The following is a 20,634-nucleotide window of genomic DNA, read 5'->3' as shown; positions in this document are numbered from 1 at the left end:
GAGCTGTGCAGGCAACATTTTGCTTATAGGCCCATAAACAACGCACTTATTAAGATGGAAGTCGCCGCAGGCAACCCGGGCTAATTCGGATACATATGCGTGGAGTGAGTGCTTTCAAAGGAGTGTGTGTGTGTGTGTGTGTGTGTGTGTGTGTGTGTGTGTGTGTGTGTGTGTGTGTGTGTGTGTGTGTGTGTGTGTGTGTGTGTGTGTGTGTGTGTGTGTGTGTGTGTGTGTGTGTGTGTGTGTGTGTGTGTGTGTGTGTGTGTGTGTGTGCGCGCGGAGGCGGGAGGCGTGTTTAAGTCAATCAGATTGTATACAGGGATAGAGGAATGACAGACAGAAAAGGCTGGAGAAGAGTTTGCATCCATATTTGGTGTGAGTGTGGACAGATGGAGGGCGAGAGGCATTGAGAAGGTAGATGAGTGAGAAGAAGGAAAAAGAGAGAGGACGAGAGCCCGGCAAAGTCATAAAAATAAGAGCAGAGAGAGAGAGAGAGAGAGAGAAGTTAAAGAGGCAAATGAAGGACGTAGACAAACAGAATGATGTGGACATGTGGGGGACAGAAAAAGAAAGTGGGAAGGCAAATGACGATTAAAATAGAGAGCGAGTGAGTCAGACGTGGAAAAAGAGAAAACAGAAGGAAGGACTGAGTCACAAAGATAGGGCGATGGAGAGAAAATGGGAAACATGCAGAGAAAGAGTCGAACGGCCGAGAGAAAGTGACTCAAGGACAGCGAGAGAGCAACAATAAAGGGAAGGGGAAAAAAGTACTCAGCCCAGAAGATGCCGTAATAGTTACAGAGGACATAATGGTGAAATGGGAAGAAGAGGGGAGAAATGGAAATTCCTTTATCTTGGGAAAACTAGTGAGGCTGTCAGAAAGAAAGACAAGGGGAGGTAAATAACTTTTCAAAGTTACTCTCTTTTTACATGATGTAATTTTAACAAGTAGGTCTGTTTAATTTACTTTGCATTTTCCACTGAAACTCAGGTGGACAAGGGACAGTGTGAACATCAGCATACGACTTCATTCAATAAAATCCAACATACAAAGTAGTTTGGACCAAACATTTTACATTTTATCTGCCCAATTTGAGCAGCTCCTAATTTGAGCATAGTTGTAAAGTTTTATTATTACCTGTGGTTTTGGCTGTATTCGAAAGTACTTCAAGAAGTAAAACATTCTACTTGATAGAAACCTTCTGAATAATTAAAGTTGCATGGTTTAACATTAAGGGTACATTAGTTACAATTATGTTTAATTCAAATCAATATAACTTTAACAACCCATCCCGACTTGTCTTGTAGTACAACTTCACACCACAAGATGGTGTATTGAGTTGGTGGAGGAAAAAGTAGGAAACAGAACAGTGACAGGAGAAAGTAGCTCCATAGAAAGTTGTGTATCCTATGTTCTAAGCATCATTGACCCAAAAGAACCAGTTCGAACCACTGCAACAGCAAAATGTACAAGATAAAGAGTCAAAATGGTACTAGTGTCACTGAAAACTGCCATCCAATGTACAACTAAGAAATGACCAAACATTGACATAGTACCCTTTTAATGCAAGTTATTTTGACACCCCTGGTTTAATGTCAGTATTTATTCTGATATAAGTGAGAGAACATCTATATTTATCTGCCATGAAAACAGATGTACGTACAAATGCAATATTATTTATTCAGGTTTAACCCTCCTCGCTAATTATTTAGTTATATATTCATTGATTGTCCTGAATGTGCAAAGTTTTGCATTTTCTTTCAGTTTGGTTTCCTTTTTTTTTCATAGTTGCGTCAATACCTGTCACATTTTCAAATCAGGCTGTTTGTACAGTAAAACATAACCTGCAGGCAACTCATCAGATTCCTCCAGGCTATCTCGCCCCTGCAGATCAGCGCATATTTCCATATCATCTGCAATCACAGAAATGTACAAATAAAAAAAACATCTATTTGTGGCCCACATAATTCTTCATTCCACTTTAGTATTTTTTTCTGTTATTTTTATTGTCACCCATAAACCTTATAATAGACAGATTTACAACATGTTTTTGTGCACTCTGAACAATGAAATCTGGCTTTTTATTCAAATCAAATGTCATTCCACTTTCCACACGAAACCAGCTGCAATAATCAGATTCAACATTCAACTGTGCAGATGAGTCCAACCAGGAATTATTACAGTCTTGAAATACTTCAAAACACATCATTTAAATATTTCATATTTTTATTTATACTCCAACCAAATAGGATGGGTTCTTTTTTTTTTTAATAACAGCTCACTTAAGCAGTTTATATTTCGATATTGAATAAAATAAAACCATCTAGCTGCTGAAATTCAAAACTCGGGTACCTGAATCCAACCACCCATCCACTTATTTATCCAATACAGTCCATCACCAGAGTAAGGAATTTGTTTTATCAAATGACGCATGACCTTTGGTTGGCGTTTCTATTGTGGAGGGGTCAGTCAGACAGAAAATGTAACACAATCAAAATGCTCTGTAGTGGCAAACAGGAATCAAACACAGCAGCCCAATAAAAGAACAAAACAAAAAATTGATGTAAATCTTATACAGTCAGCCTGATTTATTGTATTTCTGTCTCTTTCTCCCATACGATTTGATGCTCCCAATACCTTTTTAGCTTGATGACTGCATGCTTGATTTGGAAATGCTCTTTGTGCTTATAAATAGCTGCACTCGTCATTTATTTATGCCGCACACGGGCCTGTGTGTCTTCGTTTGTCTGTTTGTTTATTGCGCTTTGCTATGCAGGTAGAATCGATCAGAGGGTTGCCTTGTTGGTGGTGTTTCTGTCAGTGCGCGAACCATCTGAACAACCGCTGGATGGATTGTTTTCAAATTTAGCACACGTCCCTCAGAAGACGAGCCCTATTGATTTGGACGACTCCCTGTCGCGTGTTGCAGGAGTGATGATGTAATAATGATCTGCGTGCTGAAATGGGAGTCGGTGGCATCAGATAGAGTGAGGTTAAATCAGGCAAACTGATGCATAACTAAGTTTGTGCAGTCGCGGAGCTAAAGTCGAGAAAAGAAAAGTTGAAAAACACAATAACAACAAAAATACAAGAGCGAAAATATGCGCATGCATGTTGGAGAAGTGGACATGAATAAATAATCCAAGTGAGATCAAAGCTGCATGGCACAAATGAGAACGCGTGTTAGTCCTCCAACTCGCCTCAGGTCCCCATTAGCCTCTGGTTTTTTTGTTTTTTTTCTCCACCTCCAGGCAAGGCTCAGATCGAGTTAATAGTGTGAGCGTCAGTGTGTGTTAGTGTGTGCGTGTGTGTGCTCATACTGGAACAACTGTCCAACAGAGTCAAATTGGTCAAATGAAATTTCTCCTTTTAAGCACTGAAATGTCACAGGAGAGTAATTTGCGTCTGCAGGGTGCGATAGCGCAGCATTCTGCAACCAGCTGCTGACGGGTGACAATTCCAGGCAGTTAAAAGGGACAGCAGTGTGTGTCCATGTGTGTGTGTGTGTTTGTTTGGGTGTGTGAGTTACTCTGTGTGACTGTGTGTCTGTGGGTGACAAGAAAGGTGATCAGCGACTGTGCAGAATGAAATCAAGTGGGTATGTGTTCATCCTCACAAGAAGCTGCTGGTTTTTGAGTGTTTACTTATCACATTGCTCCTGTACATACTTATTTATACTTGCAGCGACACCAACACACACACCAGTGCATACATTCAGTCACAGAGAGAGAGAGAGAGAGAGATCTCAATATAGAGAAGTATACTTAGAATGAATCTTGAAACTAAAACAGCTCCTCACACAGTCACATGCATGCAGACATTAAAACATCTGTGCACGCAAACACACTGCCACAGTGTACTTACTTGCGAAAACAGAATTTAATATGCAAAAACACATGCAAATGTTCAACTCGGCACTCATGCATTGTGCCAAACAAAATGTATACATAGTAAGGCAACACATGCAGCACACATGCATGGCCGCATTGCTGTGAAATACATGTGCATTCATACAGAGAAAGTGCACACACATACACACAAACAGACACACACGCACACACAAGAATATTTACTCTGTGACACCCTCGTGTACACACTCCTGCTGCCATATGCTATCTCTGTCTTCTCACTTTGTGGGAGCGCGTGTGTGTGTGTGTGTGTGTGTGTGTGTGTGTGTGTGTGTGTGTGTGTGTGTGTGTGTGTGTGTGTGTGTGTGTGTGTGTGTGTGTGTGTGTGTGTGTGTGTGTGTGTGTGTGTGTGTGTGTGAGAGAGAGAGACAGATAGACCCTCTTCGCTCCAACACGTTCACATGTGTGCACTCGCCAAGCTTGTTTCCATGGAAACCTGAGTGGCAAGGTGCTAATGAAAGACTTTGTGATTGTGTAACCATCGCAAAACAAAAGTAAAAAAATTACCTGTACCAGCATTTACAATCAATGCAGCCAGCGCCATTCACATGGTAAAGTTCAGCTAAAACTGTGTGGTGGAGATAAGACTGTTAAAGACAGAATAGAGTCGGGGTGTTAGTGGGGGAGGACTGACTCCAATCCAAGGGGGCAAATCTATATCAGGAACCCTTGATGCCCGCAACTGATTGAACCAAGCCTGTGTGACTTTTGCCAAACAGCAGCCGCTGTGTGACAGGAGACCACTTATACGCTCAGTTCAATCAAACTGGTTGTACTGGAAAAAAATTACTTTTCTTTCACCAAATTTGGTTTCATCCAACCTCCATGTGTTGGGGTGTATCTGTTGCCACTGTTTACAACATTATTAAGTTAGTAACTGAAGTACCCCAAGATTAGTGGCGCATGTATAATTGAATTTCAATGTGCGCAATATATCTTTTTTGCATTTTTGTTTTAGAAAAGCTTCGCATTTACTCCACAATGTTTTGGGGAACTGTTCTGTTTTTACATGGAAATGGCAGAAACTCTAAAAAGCATTTTCATGGAGATGGAGTCGGCGCCCTTTAAAAAAAAAGTTCCACCTTGGGAGTAGTTGCATTTTAACTGGCTGTGATCACCCTTGTTGTATTGGGCACTGAAAATGCAACAAAGTGTTTCCATTTTTACTTAAAAACATTATTGAGTCAATAAATTAAAAGCTTGTCTTTCGAAAGACACGCAGAGCTGCTTTTTCCCTCTGTACTGCTCACACTTTGTTAGTATGTTAGTTCTGTTCCAAACGATAATATTTTACCAAACTCATTAATCTCGTAGCCTACTAACTCTTCTGTTAGAAGTTTTAACAGTTTTCCCAGTTTCTCTTGGCTGTTTTTGTTGTTGCTGCTTCAGGTAATTGCTTGATACATGACTTTCCCTGATAAATCTCCACAATATGACATCTGTCTTCCATCTAACCTAAACTGAATGACTAAACCAAACACATACTGACATATGCATGGGAATTTCTATGACAAGTTTACAGGATGCTAGAAGACACAGGTCAAATTGTCCCATCCATGTTCTGAATTGACATTAATAATGGTTATCAACCATGATCTAGACTTTAGCCAACAGTTTTTCAAATCTGTTTGCTGATTCAAAAAGCTAAAAGAGAAAATTTGCAAAAATATTGGATTATGGTGAATTTTAATAGAACTTTTATTGGAAATTTCCACTTTGCAAGTCTTGGATATCTATATTAAATTAAAATATTATATAGTTGTACTTCTTTGCTTTGTCATATTGACAAAGGTTTACTGTCATTTTACTGGTCAGCACCACTATAGATCAACTTAGGTTGGTTGTGTTCATACGGAGAGTTTGCCACCTCTCACCTCTAACATCATACATTTTGAAATGATCAAATATTCCAAAGTATGCTCTATTCAAGGATGCGTGCCATCAGTGATCATGCGTTGCATTTATGCTGCAGAGGGTTCAGAAATACAGATTTTTAAAGGTGTCTTAGTGCAACACAGTTGTATGGTGATTAAGATTCATCCCTCACAGTAAATGTGTATCTGGTTCGAACCTGCTGAATGCCTCTCCACCCCTCCACCTCCAAAAGAGGCAGCCCTTTTCTGAGCACAGATTTGCATTTAACCCGCCTTTTATCCAAAGTCTGAAACAGACTCGAGCCTATTCGGCTCTAACTTCGATGTAGTGTGTGTAAGAAAAACAAACAAACAAAAATAGATAAATGGAAGTTATCTTGGCTGCTAAATCTCAACACTTCTTCTGAAAACTTTTCAAGAGTGAGCAATCTCGAGACTCGCAGTCACGTGTTCATTCTCAAATGATACATCTGTTGGTCTTCTCTCACACGGCTTACTGACTTAATTTCCAATGAAACAAGTTCTCGAAATAGAAAATTGCTTGGCTTCCGTGTGGGTTTCAGCTCTGAAAGAAGGAACTTGGTGGAAGTTGTGAAACCCTTCAGCCTCTGTCTGTTTTTTTTTCCCTCTTGCTCTCCATCTCTCTTCTCTCTCTTTCTCTCTCTCTCTGTCTCTCTCTATCTCTCTCTCGCTCTCTCATTTTTCCAGGTGAGTGAGCGTCAGGGGAGATAAGCCTGTCACAGTTTCCCTGCAGACTGAAGCGCAGGGAGCACATCTCAAACAGCGGGACGACTGGCCAACAGTGATAGCCGGCCAACATCTCGGTGAGACAGGGGATGTGGCCGGGGGGGTGGGGGGTGGGGGGGGGGTGGGGAATGGGCGGCGGCGGTGGTGGTGGGGAGCCGCATCAAAAACTTGGCACACTTTCACAGGAACCGAGGCACTCGGCAGACGTATCTGTGACAGAGCCGGCGTAATTGTTTTGCTTCCAAACGAGATCCACTTTGTTGTCGGAGCAGAGGAAAAGAAAAAAGGCATGATGATTGATGGAACTGAGCAGCGAGTGATGGTGAATTTGAATGAGAGGCTTCACTACAGACTGAAAGGTTGAAATTCGGTATTAACAAGCATTTGTTCTCCCTAAATGGGGGCTTGTTGAGCAAACTCTTCTCACTCAGACACATCAGCACACAAATGGGCTCATTCTTGGCCACCAACTGGAGTTACTTCACTAGTTATTGACAACAACAAAAAGTAACCTTTACAATTGTTTTGTTTCCTATAACTAATCATTTTAACAGAGCTTTGCTCTATTTGGTGTTGCTCTTGAAGAATAAAGTCAGATTAATTATCTTTTTGAAGTCCTGAAAAGGTAGGCGCTAATGCTATACAAAGCTTTACAATTTTTTTCTTGAAGTAAGTCTTTTTTGTTGTTCTTCTCAATGATACCGAGGCATTTTTGGAGGTACTGCTCCTCGGGTAAACAGGAGTTCAGTGAAATAGTGACATCGGAACAGCTTAAGGACCCATTCACATGACGGTTGTGTCGCATTAAAATGATTAAAGTTATTTTGAATAAACGGTTTCCATCTGCACACACACACACACACATACACACACTGCTTCTTCTCACACCATAGTGTGTAAACTTCAGATTTATCCCTTCTCATATACCCACACACTTTCACAAACACACATCTCTCTCCCCACGCAGCTCCACAGCCGTGTACAGTGCCGCCGGGGCCAGTGAACGTTTTCTGGGTTAATTATGCGTGTCGCCCATTAGATGGCCGTCCAAGTCAAGGCCGACACATGTAATTTTTCCCAGAGTTTATGAATGGGGGCCAACGGCCCACCCGAGGCTCATGGGAAGCAGGTGGCTGCCGGACACTTGCTCTCGAAAGGGGTGACGGGGGGCTTGTTCGGGCTCAGCGGCACTTCTAAACAGTCGGCAGCGATGACTAGAAGCTTCGTCTCCAAATGAGAAGGGTCCGTTTTTCAACTGTCACCTTTTGGAGGGCAAAGAGAGAAAAAAAAAACATGTGAAAGTGTTACATAGTTTTAAATCATCTATATTTTTGGATAGCATAAAGGATAAAAAATGAAGTTTTTCTATATTACAGCTACAGCTGGTACAGTATATCCTCTGAGTGAACCACTTTAGCTGGTGGCCACTTGTCATTTCACCATTACTTTGTGCAGTCGGCTATGAAAAGGGTAATTTTCTGCCTTGTTATTTAAAAAGTGGGGTGTGATCTGTTCATAGCTTCGCCTGACCCACAGAATCTGTAAGCGAAGAAGAAAAGTCAGATGTGTCAGAGCTGTAAATGTGAATGTTAATGGGAGTCAAACAGTAAAACCTGCAGTGCATTTTGTCGCGGAGCTCAGGAGTGTGTGGCTGTTAGTTTACAGCCAAGGCTTTAAAAAAAAAACACTCTTAAAAGATGCTGCAAGTAATGTTATTTTGTGCTCAATCCTTTCAGTGAATACATGAATGTGTGTCTTCACTGCCATTCAAAAGTGCAGTTTTCAACTTTAAGTTAGGATTCCAAACACAACATGATCAGAGCTACAGCTGCATAAAAAAAATGCATTTATTAATTCTTCCAAGAACAAATACAATGCAGTGGCGAAGTACTTATCTTCCAACATTTGGAGCTTCATATTGGAGAGAAAAGCAGACTTTCAGCTGGAGTTAGTCTCATGTTTAAAGTAATAAGAGTAATGTAACACATGTGAGCTGCACACTCTTGACTGAATAGTTACCACTGAATGATTCATGACTAAACAAAGTGTACAACCCACACAAACACAAACATGTCTCACTTTCATGCCTTCTGGGTTTATTGCATTGACTTGACATGTATTTCCTGCAGACTATCCCCAAACGCACAAACCTGTTTTTCTTTTTTACCCGTTTTTACATTTAAAAACTTGACTACACTCACAATGCATTGCAACATGCCAATGAGGTTCTCTATTTCTTCTTGAAAGCACAGTGTTTGTTATTTATTTCTACTCGTTTCGACTTTTGTGATCCCAATGAAACCAATTTGGAAAACTTATTGACACATCACTACGATATGAAATCTTAATTTAGTGCAAGGTTAGAAATATTCAAAACCATTGTCTCACTAAACCGCACAATGTGACTCCTGCTAACAACCAACAGCAATGTTGCAGGAGCTCATGTGACCATCTATATCTATCTATAAGCTATATTTCTGCACATAAGCATTATTAGAACAAAGTTTTGCTTCTTTTGTTTATCTAATTGCTGGAAGTACCAGCTGTGTATGTAGATGATGTTAAAATGTGTTCAAATGACTGCTAAAATCACACACCTACATGGTAAGAGTCCAGCATTTTGTTACAAGATAGGCTGGGACCTTCAAATTAGTGGTATTTTCTTAGATTTACACACACAAACACAGACATTGAGGCTTCCCTCTGCAACTGCAAAAATAAAACATCATTGTGAATCAGTATGGCAGCTCCCCAATCTCTGTTCTTTCCTATTTTTTTTATGGCTTCTCTTATCATAACCCCATTGGGGGAAAGCCCATGAGGGTTTACATCATACCTCTATCCCCCCACGCCTCCTCAATACCACCAATATCTCCCCTCCCATCACTCACATGTTTGTATTTTAACAGCTCTCCAGGCACTTCTTCATTATTGAACACTTTCCCTGACACATTTCCTGATCACTCTCACTTTCCCGGGACGACGCTGGAGAGCCCGCAATTAAAAATTCCACCAGGATAAGTCAAACAAACCGAAAAAAGAAAAAAAGAAAAAAATACAAGGGGGATGTTTCTGTGTTCTGCCATTTGATGAATATTTCTCTTCTGAGACTGAGCGTCTCAAGAGTCGGGGGGGAGTTGGGGGGGGGAGTGAAGCGCTGAATCTTATTTGCACTTTGTCTCCTCCGAAGTGGTGGGGTTGTTGTGAGGTTGTACTGGGGGTGGGGGGGAAGTTTTTCCCCCAAAAAAAGAGAGAGAGAAAAGAAGAAACTCGCTCTGCTGTGAATTTAGAGATGCATCCTGATGGGACGCTTCACCCACGCTTCACCCATTTACACCCAGAGATGGCAACGGAGAGGACCGGAGTGCTGTCGAGTACGAAGTGAGGCAGTGGAGGAAAAATGGTGTGTCTGTGTGTGCGTGTGTGTGTGTGTGTGTGTGTAGGGTTGAGGGCAGCTGTGAGTTTTGACTATGGAAAGCATTCTGGTTGTTGAACACCAGCACCAGGTTGTTTGGTCTTCCAAAGAGGTGCACTGTGGCAGAATTACTGCATATTGCCTATGACACCGATAACGACTTGGTGCATATTGGGATTATACTGCTGTGTGAAGTCTTGGCGCCCAGCATATTAAATATGCATGAATGTTTGAAATGAATTTTGGAGGATGTTTTACCCCCCCCCCCCCTTTTCTCCAGCCCCCTCCTGCTCATTGTCAAACTATATAATCATATTCCTGTCTATTAAAATTCAGATGCATAATTTAAACGTATGACAACGACTGTTCTCTGAAAGAGAAGGTTTGTGTTCGGCAGCTGGCAGCAAGGTTGCTTTTGATGAGCGGTGCATGCTAAATTGACATTGTTGTGGTTGGTGGAACGAGAGAGAGAGAAAAAAAACCCAAAACAAAACAATAAAAGGAAAGCAATCCTTCCAAAATTTCACCCCTGTGAAATTCAATGCCACCACTTCAAAAGTGTGACACAGAAACATATTGGCAGATATGAAATATTCAGCAAGGTTGCAGAGAGGGCTGCAGCAGGTGGGGGCACGTCGGGCGCGTTGGCACACACCTGTCAATCTTGGCTTGTTTCATACAGTTTAATTCCAGTCAATGACTTTATCGGCGTGACAGTTGTTCAGTGATGACTCTGGCAAGGAGAGAATGTAGGTTACAGTTTAACAAACAGAAAGGAAAAGAAAAAAAAAAAAAAAAAAAACAGTTTACGGGTTCAGACCAAACGCTGAGACTTAGTGTTGTGTGCATACGAAGGCTGACAGCGACAGCAAACAAGACCTCGGATGAAATAGGCAAACAAGGACTGAAAGTTAGAGCAGGGGGGTTTAAACACTGGCAGGACAGATAAAAAAATGAGAGATATGGGAAAGAAACGACATGTAAATCTGTATCATAAAAAAAAACAGATTTTGAGAAGGAGTGTAAACAATCGCAAAAACCCTGAAGAAAAGTAAAATCCTGAAGGATCTGCTTTGAGAGATATCTAACAAAATTGCCTCACAACAAGGATATTGAGTTTATATGTTCTCCCTGTGCATATATTGGTTATATTGGTCCTGATTCCTTCCACAGTACACATACCTGCGCTTTCAAGGTTTCAAGTGAAAACATATCATTTTTGTGGTTTTATTTCACAAAAGTTTTGTGTTTACATGGCAATGTTTTAAGAAAAAAAGATGCCTGTTTACGCAGAAGTGGCAGAAAATAGTGTAGTCAGCATGTTGGGCCACTACTGGGTGCTGTTGTATTTTTTTTAGTAATGCTACCACACACGTATGCAGAGAACAATACACTACAAACAATAACAATGGCGAGTGCACAAACGTTTGTACTGACAGATGACAAAGCTGGATTGCTTCTATGGGTGATTATCAATTATTAATCAACCAAGTTCCAGGAGAATATGGATGTGGAGTCATGACACTCTGGAGACTGCCATTGTTGTTATTGTCCATCGACTTGCGCTTGTGCAGAAGAACTATTTACGATGGCCATGGTGTGCATGTGCATGTGTAGCATTTCCACTATCTACATGGAGACGGAGCATTTTCAAAAAAGTCACATTTTCAGTGGCTCTGAGCACCATCATCGTGTAAATAGACACACAAACAATAACAATATTTGCACATTTTCACTTGAAAATGCCTAAAATTGCTTGGATGCCTTCGTCCACAGTCAGATGGTATTTTCTCCAGTACCCTGCGACGGTGGGTTGAATAAAGTGAGACACAAGATGGATTATCCGTTAATGGATGCAGTCTATGCTCAGAAAACAGTTTTGGAAGAAAATGTTACATGGAGTATCTTGACAGATTAGGGTTATGAATCTCAACCCAAATGTTGATAACAATACTAACTGAAGAGAGGATATTTTTGGTGTTGGCTTGTGTGAATTAAGTTAATGAGTCGGTAAGAATGTGTTAGAAAAGGTGATGATTATTGTAGCATGTTTGAAATAAACCCAAATTAATACAATTTAGTTAGAGTGTGCAAACACAAAACCTTTCAGAAGTAAGGGCAATCACACCATTAAAGACACACTTTCAGATTTATTGATTTTTTTTTTTTTTCTAAGATCATTAATTGGACCAACACATCTTCAGAAAAAAAAACAAAAAAAAGCTCTTCAATTCTTGCAAAATGTGCAACATTTTTGTCATTATCGTTCAATTTTGGATTGTGCTTACATGAAGTGGTGTTTTGTTTATCATTCTTGACTCACAGAGAGAATGCCGATGTTTACTGAGGCCATTCTGTTTGGAGCTTGCATGTTCTGCCAGTGCTTCTCAATTCAAGGACATGCTTTTTGTTTCCCGTAGATGTGGTTGTCTGTGTGTGTGAGCCTTGGTGTTCTCTTCCCTCCATCTAATTTTAGGTACAAATTGGCTTCAGATCCCATAACCTCAACTTGGATTTAGTGGATAGAAAAGATGGATGGATTTTGCCAACTTTTAGGAAACATTTACAGGGCTCTGTAAATGCCCCCTGCGTTCATCGCAGTCTCTGTGCCATTTTCATGCTTGTTGCTGATGCAAATGAAATAGATGTGCATGAGACACTGAACCATGGATAAAATGTTTTTGGGAAAGAAAAAAGAAGAAGAAGCACCAAACAATGAGCCGAAAGAGTCTAAAAAAGCTGCATAGAGGAGCTGGGGAACAAAGCAAAAGCTTGAGCAGCATGAACAACTCCTTGGAATTAAGTGGATTGGCTCTTCTCAAAGTTAAGATCCCAACACTAAACATTCTGAATCAGATTCAGGTTTTTACACCATGAATAAAATTTACTGTCGCGATAATGACTGAACGACTTAAAGCTCACTGTGGATTCCAAAAAGTGTGCTGTTCTGTACTGTTTAGAAAAACCCTTTGGATTTTCTTTGTGTCGACCCCTGCATATTCTCCTCTGGTGTCCCCCTGGGAGGTCTATTGTCCCCACTGCTTTTTGTTATCTTCATTAGCAGTTTCCCCACTGATGTAAGTTGCATTTTCGAACGGTCCGACATTCAAAACACAATGAAAGTCAGGTGATTTCAGTTGTGGACGTCATGTAAAAGGACTTGAGTATTACCAGACCTCCAGCTGTCTGTAGACAATACTTGCTGTTCAGGTGGAACTGAATCCCACTTGCCTTCCTTCATCCTCCCACCCCTGAAACCATCAACAGCCCAGCGCACACAGAGTCCTGTGAGCGACTGTACCTTGCTAACTCATTTTGATAGACACTGGAGACTTTCACTGTCTGTTTTTAAGAAGGTGAGCCAGAACTGTATTGAGAAAACCTAAAAAAAATGTGTAGACTGGCAACGTTTAATCATCTAAAATGCCTGGATGAGTAATGGCAATATTCTGTGATGTGACAATCTCAGAATACAGATTTATGACTGTCATGGACATTTGAGAAAAAACAAAAACTGCGATGAATACAATCAAATTTAATTGAATTAGTAAAATTATTTACCGGCACACAACAGACAGTGAGGTGAAATATGCCTACGACTTTCTAAGCTTTTTTCATTTTCACTACAGCAGCAGTTGGAAAGAGGACAGCTGTGTGTAGGTAGAGAGTGAATTATACCATATATACACATATAGAAAATGAGCCAGACTGGATACACACACACACACACACACACACACACACACACACACACACACACACACACACACACACACACACACAGATAGACTGTGTGAACGTGTGTATGTCTGAGAGGGGAATACTCTGAGAGACAGCGAGAGTGCACGCTTGAAAGTAAATGCAGAAATTGGAGATATAGCTTGTGGGTGGAGGGCAAACTAACTTTGAACATTCATTGCAGTGAAGTTATTATCCGTCCTCTCTGGAGGTCACAGCCAAGGCTGCCGGGAAGACTCCTCAAACAGGAAAGACACCCACGTACTGAACACACAGAGCACTATATGGTACGCCTTTGCCTATTCCCCGGACCTGAGAGGGATGGATGGATGGATGGATGGATGGATGGATGGATGGCTGGCTGGATGGATGGATGGATGGATGGATGGATGGATGGATGGATTTCTCAGGGGTTTTCTTCAGTATTCAACTTGAATTGAAGCCTCCTGCTCACTTCCATTTTCAGGCTATGATAACCAACATAGTGATAAAACAATTCAACTTCTTTTTTTCAGACCTGTTAAACATTTTCACCCTTAACAAATCAAGTTGTTGTTTTTGTTTTATATATATGGATTTAGATTACTAATCGGAATTGGATCAGGAACATTTCTAGAAAGAGTAACATCTTGATTTGGTTTGACATGTGTCCTTATTAATTCCAAATCGAGCGCGGGTCTAGATTTTGACTGAAGGTTCCATTTTGAAATGCCGCTGCAAAATTTTAAGCGTTATATCTGATATTGTGGCACCGGAGAGGGAATCAATCGCATTTAAAACCGGCACAGTGGCAGCACACAAACCCACTCGGGGACTATTAGGAGCCGGCAAACAGCTCAATACCGAACCCACAACACCTGAACAAGAGAATTCACTGCCGTTAATGTTTTGAGCCCAGTGGCCTCACGTATCATCGATTTCTCTTTCCGTGTCGACACGGTGTGCAGTTCACCGGCGCTCAGATGGCTACTTTGTGTTTGTGCAATGTTTAACTTTTCTCTTTTTTTTTGAGGGGTATTTCAACTGCAGTCAAAACAAAAACAAGTAAGCCTCAGGCTTTGTGTCAGAGGAGACATCTGACTCAGAGATACGCCGGCAACTGTCTGTCCGCAAAATCCGCCCAGATTAGTGTCAAACATGCACTGGGTGCTCCGAATTCAGCCTTCACAGGCATTCCAAGTTTTCAGGCAGTCTAAAGTAATGCCACAGATGGATTTTTATTACTTTATCAATTAATATGGGGGGGGGGGGGGGGGAATGCAGTCGTCTTGAAAAATATGAATAAACCCATTTTCAGCGAGACCACTGAAGCAGAACCAATTCTGTGCACCGCTTTTCACAGTACTCGAGAGGTTGGTTGTTCTTTTGTGGGTTTAATCTGTCTCCTGGTCCTGTGTCTTTTTATTTCATGATTTATGATTGTATTTTGTGTTGCGTTTTGGCCAAGAGGGCTGCACTGTGATATAGCGCCCACATCGCAGTGAGGACAACCCTGGTTAGAATCACATCCAGGACTTTTCTGTGTGCAGTTTGCATGTTCTTCCTTCTGTGGTGTCATCCAACAGTACACAAACATCAACAGTTCCTGATATTAACTGATGTTTTGATGGTCCCGTTGTCTGTGTTTGAGGTGCAGTCTAGTGCGAGGTGGATCCTGACCCCCGCGATCCTGAATCTGGTGAAGTGTTAAAGATGTAAAAATTACATAAATACAGTTGAACTTGTTCTTGTGCTACGGATATTTGTACATTAGACTTCTCCTTAAAACGAAGGACAATGATAGTCTACAATCTAATGTTGCATTTTCATGTGGTATTTTGAAGAAGACATTATATTTGCACGATAACAGATGATTTTCAACAAATATTAGTGACGTAAAACCTCCCAAACACATCCACACGCTTTCTAAAACATCCATTCATTAATGTCAGGCTGCCTTTTGATAAAGTCGAATGTTATATTTAACTGCTATGAAGACATTCCTTTCTGAGTAGGCCTAAAATATTAATAGTATGTAAACAGTGTAAAACGTAATAAAATACCTTATGTAATCCTGTAATCCTATCCTGTTACAGCTGGGCAGATTTGAAGAAAAAGATCCAAACTTCTTTAGAAAAATAAGAAACCTTCAGCAAAATGGCGCCTATTTATACGTACGTATGCTCAAATCAACATTTAGTGACTTTGACTCTGTAACACGGGATATATTCAATCATGTCTGGACTGGTGTGTTTCACTCTATTACAAGTTTTACATTTGTCCAAAGATTAGTTGTTTTCCATAGAGGTTAAAACAACAAGTTTCAAGTATGTGAGGAGGAGAACTTACAGATATATTCTAATAAGATGTAAGAACTAAAAGTAATCAAGTAAAGTACAGAAGCTCAAAATAAATCTACCCAACTTTCTTATGATTTATTTAGATTTTATGACTTCAGTATTACCATAAAAGCTTCAATGAGTGTTTTACAAAATAACTAACTTTCAACAATTGGCAGTGATTCAATTTGGAAAATGTATGCGATTTTACACTAAAGATGTTACATTATCATCAATTTCAGAGCCTTTAACTTGTAATTTGTTTTAACTAAGAATGTGCTATAGTAAAAGTAATCAATAATTGTGCATTTTTCCTGTTATTCTCAATTCAAAATGCTAGACATTGGTTTGTGATGAAGCTGGGTAAATTCAGGACTACTTTGTTAGCTGACGTTAAAATAAAAATGAACTCTATGTAATTATCCGTCTTATCTCTCTGTTTGCACTCTCATTGTGTGTGTGTGTGTGTGTGTGTGTGTGTGTGTGTGTGTGTGTGTGTGTGTGTGTGTGTGTGTGTGTGTGTGTGTGTGTGTGTGTGTGTGTGTGTGTGTGTGTGTGTGTGTGTGTGTGTGTGTGTGTGTGTATTCTGTGAATCCAAACACCCAAGAACGGGCTCTTTCTCTGGAGTCTCCACTCGATAAGTTGGCAGCAAATGCAAAAACCTGCAGGATCAAAGGGAATATCACCCCGCTAATTCAACTTCAGATCAGAGAGAAGATCTTCAAATTAAGCGCTGGGTTTTGAAGTAAACGCTGTTTTGCCACCGCGTTTCATTTATTTTCAGCTCCAGCTCTCTAATTGGCCCCAGAGGTGAGGAGGAAAGTGGATGGGATGGGAGCGCGGACGCGGGGGCCAACTATCCATCTAAAATGTACACTGATGAAAAGGTCTGGGGAGAAATTGACATTTCGGCACAAAAAGAGCAAATCCTGCTCAGATCGGATCGTGGTTAAACAAGGTGCTTTGTGGGTAACTCAATACCTCAAATCATATAGGTATTAATTAATCTGAATCACTGATTTGTACTGATCTGATCTTTTATCATAAAATGTGTCTGGACTCATATTTCAAACTGTGTATTCTGTCAGTGCAACGCTCCAAGTCCTGTCCAAACAAATACATGGGCACCTGCGATGAGAACAGATTTAAAGAGGCACCGGACGTCTGCTGGGACGTTCAAGCTTCTCTTTGGCTGCTTTACAGCTCAGCTTGTTCTCGGGAGTAGTACATGCATTGGTGGTTGGCTTAAAATAACTTCATGCTTTAATACAAGCAGATATGGCTTCATCGCCAAAATAATTCCCCCAAATCAATCCAATTTCTGGGACACGCACAAACTCTTGCTGGACTCTGTTCAATATCTTTAAATTACTTCTCATCCCATTTAGTAAAACACAAGTTATTCTGTGCACAATCGTCCCTTGCCAGCACTCCGGAGCCACTTTGTGTTTATGGCCGAGGAGGAAGAAAGCTTTAGCTTATGGGCCTGAAAGTAACAAACCCAATGCATTATATTTTAAACCTTTATTTGCCCTTCATGAGGAAAGTGATAAAGATGCAATATGTAGGGGAAATCTTGGTGCTGGAATGATAGAGAACTAGAAAACCGATGAAAAAACCCATCCTTGTGACTGCGGTTGTCTCGTTAAAGCAAAAATATAAAAGACGAATAGGAATGAACTAACCAACCTCTCTGGGGTGGAAAAAGCTACATATCAAAAGAGTAAAGATATTTTATCATACTTTGTCAACTAATTCTACTTTGTTTACTCAAAAAGAAAAAAAAATGCAGGTGATGAAATGTATATTCGAACTTTAAAATGAAAAATATTTCATCCCCCACTGTTTCTCTTGCCTCTTTCTGTTCTTCATACCAGAACTGTTATAAACACTTCTCTCAATCTGCTCTCAATCTGCTCCATCGTCAATATGTTGTGCCTCACCATGGCCACTCTACCCTGTCAAAGGCAGCATTTAATAGGCTCCTTCACTTCAAATCTTTCTCGACTTTTCTGTTTCATTTTTTTGGGGCCTTTTAGTTCAGGACTGTAATGCAAGACATGTCGTGGTGATTGTAGTCGATGCTACACTAATAGGTCAATTTAGACTGGAATCAATTTAAGATGCTGGGAATGTACACACTGAGAAACATCCATGTCTGTCCATCCATCCAGTCTCTCTGAGGCGCGAGTATCGATGTAAGCCATCACTTTGATGATAAATCCCCAATATTTTAAGATTAAATTTTAAATGGGAGCATTAAAGTTATTTAAGCCTTAGGAAATTAAGTACATATTACAGATTTAACATTAAAATAATTAGATCAGGTAGGAGAGACACAGCTATTTCCTCCAAATGTGTTATTGTCTTTCCAATAAAACGCATGCAAGCTTTCAGCCACCTGCTGCAAACTTACGAACAATTGATTTTGATTGCTTTGGTTTTTAATTTTTTCACATTTACAGAAATCCTCCAGTTGGTTTCATTAGCTCAAATACAAAGATTGTTTTTTCTTCTTCTAAATGATATTCAACATTACATAGAGAGAGTAAGACAACAGAGGCAACAGAGAGAGAGAGAGAGAGAGAGAGAGAGAGAGAGAGAGAGAAGAAGAAGAAAGAAGCCCACTGTAGGTCTTCCTGCAGTCTAAACCTATAGGAAGAAAATGGTCCATGCTGACTGCCCTAACTCTAATCTTTGTTAAATAGAAAGGTTTTAAGTTCTATCTCAAAAGCAGAGACTGCTAGTCTCCCTAACCGAGCCTGGCAGCTGAAGTTTAAAAAAAAAACAATCTATGCACTCTCAAAGAACAGAGAAATCTGGTTTTGGGAGTTTTCATAGCTTGTTCTCGACACATCATATCTGCAAAACTCCATTCTCATGTGGTGTCTGACAACTGGGGGCCGACGACGTGATCCAAGGAGATCTGCACTTGAATTTCTCATGAAATATGAAATATCCTGGCGAGAACTGATTTTTCATTTTTTTTAACCTCTTCTTGTCAACTTTTTGTGGACTATGTACCTCAATTTTTTTGCTGGAGATATCTCTGCATGTTTCAGCCTTTGGATTTCAGCTTTGAAATAATAGTCCGCCTCCAATTATTGTCAAATCCACCCTGGATATATGTGGACTGCAACATTTTGACTTGTTCCATATGTAGGAGGTTGTACGACAGTAAACATCTTCGCTCAGCAGTAAACTGTCGCTGGATAACAAACGGAAAAAGAATGACACGAGGAAGAGCATGAGAAGTGCGAGTGTGTGTGTGTGTGGGGGGGGGGGTGTTTTCCATTTGACACTGATGGATCGCTTCAACCTGGATGAACCGGCGTCTGGACAGTCCAGACGTTTAGAAAATCCTGTGGATTACAGGAGGGAGGACGAGGACATCAACAGCAACACACTCACAACCTGGACAACGTCACATATGTGGAAATACAATTACTTTCTTCTCCTTGTTAACCCAAGTGTGCTTGAAGATTACGTTACGTTTGGGGATTTGTTGTGTGTTAAGTTTATCCTTCTTTGGGTGTAGACAGCTTGACCACTGTGTGTTTATTACTTAATTCAAATAAAGGCTTTTAAAGCAGAATGGAGACAGAGAAGAGTCAGACTAATAGAGGTTGTGTGTAATCCTTGGCCTGATCTTAAAGTCACCATAAAATGAGAAACTAAATTTAAAAACGGGTCTGCTCATGCTGCAACTTAAAGAGTAATCCCGAATAACAACAATTTGACAAATGTGTGCATGACTTCATATTCGTATTGTTTTTATGTCAACTACTCATGAAAGTTGTTTCAAACCTGTACATCTGTGCTATTGAGGATGTAAGTTATTTAAATTTCACCACCTTGGAGGAAAAAAATCTAGATGAGAAAAATCTTTAAATTGATGTGAAGAATATAATCTCTCAGCCTTATTTAAATTTCCATGATGCCAATATTGAATATGGCAGAACTCTCCCTGCATCATAGTAATTCTACCTGTTTCTCTGTGTGTTCAAAGGGGTTTTCTTCACCAACAATAAAATTGCACCAGCAGACTGAAGCTGCGTTGGAAGACGCTTGTGCTCTGTCAAAACCCCTCCTGCCACCTCCCCAAGGCCTCCTATTCATGCTGCCGGAAAATCTCCCACATGCTGTCAGTGGAAACGCAAGGGATGACCGTGGGAGCCTCAAAAAGATATTTTTGAAAAAATAAATAAATAAAAGGAAAAGCGAAAGACTATTGCTGTCAATACAAGCAGATTTTTTTTTTTAATTTCCTTTAATGTAAAAGAAGCAAGGTGCCACACAATCCAAATAACTACACCTTTTTTTTTCTTATCCACCGAGAGAGGATACTCTGTGGAAAGTTTTTAAACACATAAACCACAGTTTCGGAAAACAAGTTACAACATGTAAAATATATATATAAAGAAAGATTATTATTATTATTATTATTGTTATTAACGTCCAGCCTTGTAAACCCACAATTTATATGCAAAAATAATACCCCGAGATAAGTCAATCTGCAAAGAACTAAGAATAGTAAGTGTATGTTTATGTGAATTGCAAATGTATAGATTAATGAGCATTGATGATTTCCACCCATCAGTGAGGCTGGTGAGCTTTTGGCTGACATTTGGTC

The 20,634-nt window shown here is 40.2% G+C and overlaps 1 long non-coding RNA gene across 1 annotated transcript; it reads left to right on the top strand.

Annotated features, from left to right (window-relative positions):
* The first annotated feature begins 592 nt into the window (after positions 1-592).
* LOC308135770 lies at positions 593-20,168 on the top strand. Its single transcript, XR_013936808.1, has 3 exons — positions 593-897; positions 6,492-6,607; positions 20,011-20,168. It is a non-coding gene; the product is annotated as an uncharacterized lncRNA (long non-coding RNA).
* The last annotated feature ends 466 nt before the right edge of the window (positions 20,169-20,634 follow it).

Source organism: Blennius ocellaris (assembly GCF_963422515.1).
Source record: "Blennius ocellaris genome assembly, chromosome: 10".
NCBI classification, from domain to species: Eukaryota; Metazoa; Chordata; class Actinopteri; order Blenniiformes; family Blenniidae; genus Blennius; species Blennius ocellaris.
The sequence above is the reverse complement of the archived record's forward strand: the minus strand, read 5'-3'. Positions and strand labels throughout refer to the sequence as shown.